Below are 3,947 nucleotides of genomic sequence, written 5' to 3'. Positions count from 1 at the left end.
TTTTGTTTCATCACATTTTTTTCTCTGTACACATACATATATAATATTAATATGTATCATTTTATTTTTCTGGTGGGCTCTTTGAAAGTAGGTCGCAGATGTCAGGGACACTTTGTCCCTTAATACTTTAGCATTCATCTTTTAAAAATAAAGATATTCTAAGTAACATCAATACCGTTATCCACCTAAAAAAAAATTAGTGAAAATTCTGTAATCTGATATCAACCCATATTCAAGTTTACCCATTTGTTTCCAAAATGTGCTTGACATTATATATGTGTGTGTATATGTTTTTTAAATGTAGTATTTATTCAGGCTTATTCATTACACTTAGATATTTTTCTTTAGCCCCTTTTAATATATAATAGTACTATAGCCCTTTTTTTGTTTTTCATGATACTAATATTTTTATGTGTGAAGAATTCAAACCAGCTCTCTTGTAGAATGTCCCACGTTCTGCATCTTTCTGTTTTTTGTTTTTTTAATAGGTTCAGGATAACATTTTTGCCAAAGTACTTCATAACTGGTATTGGGTCCAGCATAGTGCACATCAAGTCAGGTTGTCCCATTCTTGCTGATGCACAGTGGGGTCACTTGGTTAAGGTGAAGCCAACCAGCTCTCAGAGGAGAAGCACTCTGCTCTAAAGCTAGTGAAGTGAAGTGATACTTTCATATTCCACAGCATCTTTTTACCTGACATGTTCAACATCATGGATGATCTTCCTGAATTAATTAGTACACTGAGTGGTGCAAAAGGGAGATTTTTCAAATTTTGTCATTTTGTACATTTATTAGCAGGCAATTTTCAGTTTCTCTTTTTTCCCTTTTGCTGCTTTCTCTTTTGAGTATTATAGATTGATGGAATTTTCAAAATTTGTATTCATCATTAGATCCCTTTATTGTCCTTGCTATTTTTGATGCTCAATTGCTGCAAATTTGGCTGAGCGCCTCTCAGGTCTTCCTGTGAACCTTCTGACTTGTGATCTCTTGGATCACTTACTTGTCTACTGGTTTAGCAAGATGTCCTAGACTCTCCTTGTCCTTTCCCTAGCCCTGACTGGTAAAAGTGCCAACATTCCTTTCATGAAAGTGATTCTACTTGTGTACAAGGCCAAGCAATATATATCTGAGAGATTTGGGAATTGATTTAAGAAGGGAGTTTTGTATGTAGAGAGCAGAGCAGCATACATTTCAGACATGGTAGGGACAAAATCTTTCTTTACAAGACAGAATTGGTCTCAGGAAGATGGGGAAATGTACCCATTATAGGGTTAGTGAGAATCTAGCCTACTAGACTATCGCTGCTGTGCTTACATATATTTTCCTTGAAGGTGGTATGTTTTATTAATTAATACTCACCTTGATCTCTAGGTTCTAATATCCACTGCAATGGCACAAAACTTACGGACAAAATTTGTGATTAAAGGGTTTATTAAGTAAGTTAACAAATTGTAATGCAAATAAGATATGCTCAGGATTGTTTAGCGGGACATGTTACAAAGCTCTGCCATGTCTGCTAATAAATGCCCAAAGGGGCATACCACTCTGCTATAAGCGTCATCCTGAAGGCATTTAGCTCAAGCTCCACAGGTCAATAAACCAAATGCCCTGAATTAAGTGTCTAGAGACACCCTACTCCATAAGCCAGCCTCCTGCCCACAAGCACTCAGCTTTACTTGCTCCGTGTGTTGGCAAGTCCGCCACTGTGTTCCAGGCTCTGGCTCCTGGTTCTGCTGCTGCTCCTCAGTTGTTGCAGCTGCCCTCTGTATACAGGAGGTTCACTGCACAGGAATCTCAGGTTCAGAGGACTGTTGTACTCCAGGCTCTTGCTGGTAATGAGATCCCTCTTCCTGCTTCTCTGAAGGCTCATTGTATACATGGCAGGCTGGCACCCTAGGGAAGCCGATTCACAATTACTCACAGGTGGATCCTGTTAGTTTCTTTCCCCACTTTTTTTTTTTTTTACCAGACCCAGGCAGGGAAAGGTCGTTTGGTGGGAGTTGGGAGACTTTGGCTAGAAGAGCCATATTCAATAATTCACTGCCCCTGCAGATGGAATGGCATATATAGACAGAAGATGCAAAGCCTCTGGAGGCCCAGCGAGGGCTTGGATGTGCTGGGAAAACGTTATTCTCTCTAGTTTATTTAAAAATGAACTGAGGCAGTGATTTGCTAAAGGTTGTGTAGCACACAAGTGGGGCTTGAATTTAAGGTGTGTATCCAGAGCGTTCTATCAATTTGGGAGCTAGATTGTGTCTTACACAAAATCCAAGCAAACTTGTTGTCATTGAATGGATTCCAATGCAAAGTGACCCTACAGGACAGAGTAGAACTGCCTTCTATGACTTACAAGGCTGTAAACTTCATGACAAAATAATAATAATTTACAAATAATCAAGGGTTCTTGAGGGAGAGGGCATGGGGAGGGAGGGGGAAAATGAGTCGATACCAATGGCTCAAGTAGAAAGCAGATGTTTTGAGAATGATGATGGCAACAAATGTGTGTGACACAATGGATGTATGTATACATTGTGATAAGAGTTGTACGAGCCCCCAATAAAATGATTTTTTAAAAAAGAAAAAGGCTGTAAATCTTTACAGAAGCTGACTGCAACATCTTCTGCAGAGCAGCTGATAGGTTTCATCCACTGACCATTTTGTTAGCATCAAGTGCTTTAAGCACTATACCACCATGACTCTTTATTATCACTCCCAATGCCTAGAAATTCACTTTGTGGTATTATTTAAATAACTTTTGGTCACCGTCTGTTTTCAGTTGCAGATTTTGATTTTCTGAAATATTTTGTTTTTTGAAAAAGTGCCAAGAATATATTTGTATTACTCAAGTCGATGGCAGTGTAGGTTGCTTTTCACTTAGTGTCTCCCTTTGATTGGAACTGTAGGGCGTACTGGCATCATGTTTAAATTACCTATTCAAGTTTTACTCTGTTTTCACAGCTGGTAGATACATAAAATATTTGATAATAAATTTTTTTTGACATATATACTTGGGAGGAATGTAATCCTTTGGAGAGCTTTTGTTTTTAAGGTATATTTTTTAAATATAAGAGTGTTTTTATAGGTTTTTTGGTGGTCATTTAAAAAGGACTCAGGTATGGAGTTAGGGTAAACTTGGAGTTACGTAAATTCATTAGAGCCCTCTAGCTAAACCAGTTTTTTTTTAAGAAATAGTTTCATGCTTACATTCACTGTAAGGACAAGTAGTGTTTGTTTGTTTTTTAAGATTAAAAACCAAAAAGTACAAATGCCATTTATATCACTCAGATTTTCCCTTTTCTTTCTGATCTAGCAAACTTTTGCTATGTGGATCCCAAACTAAATTTCAGAAAATGCTCTTTGACCCTAAGTTCCCTGCTGTAAGCATGAGAGACAAGGACACTTCCTCTTTGCTGTTGGCTTTCCTAAATTGATGGGGGCCCCTTCGCAAGTGCACTTGCTCCCTGTGTTGAGAGGGAAGGGAGAGTGTTTCCCTCTGGACCTCCCTCTCCGTTAGCACCGCTCCTGCAGCCTGTGATGCCTCAGGGCTGTTCTTGCTCTCAGCATGGAGTACTTTTTAATGACAGTTTAGGATTTTGTCAGCAGATGGAGCTGCAGACTACTTTCTTTAGTACAACATATTGTTCCTTAATAGCTCAACAGTAAGCCTTTCGAGATATTCTTCAAGCTGAGGAATCTTTGTAGTAAATGGCTTTTTTTGTTTTTTGTTTTGGCCTCTGGCGTTGGCTTCATAGAACCCATTTAACAAATAAAACCTATAGGATTAATTACCTCCATATAAATACATATATACTCAAAGGTATACTCTTATTAAAACCAAACACGAGAGTGAGTTCTCAGTGAAGAGTAGAGGAATCGCTTGAGTCAATACGTTTTCAATTTAATAACTTTTCTGTGATGTTCTGCATGCTTGAAAATAAATCCTAGAT

General features: G+C 38.2%; 1 protein-coding gene across 4 annotated transcripts in view; it reads left to right on the top strand.

The window, feature by feature from the left end:
- Nucleotides 1-3,947, top strand: part of WDR37 (WD repeat domain 37) — an 89,086-nt gene that overhangs the window by 59,906 nt on the left and 25,233 nt on the right. The window lies entirely within an intron of this gene.

This window comes from Echinops telfairi, unplaced genomic scaffold (assembly GCF_000313985.2).
Source record: "Echinops telfairi isolate 266 unplaced genomic scaffold, ASM31398v2 ScPeMD7_31;HRSCAF=116, whole genome shotgun sequence".
Taxonomy (NCBI): Eukaryota; Metazoa; Chordata; class Mammalia; order Afrosoricida; family Tenrecidae; genus Echinops; species Echinops telfairi.
Note: the sequence above shows the minus strand (reverse complement) of the source record. Positions and strands in the feature narration are given on the sequence as shown.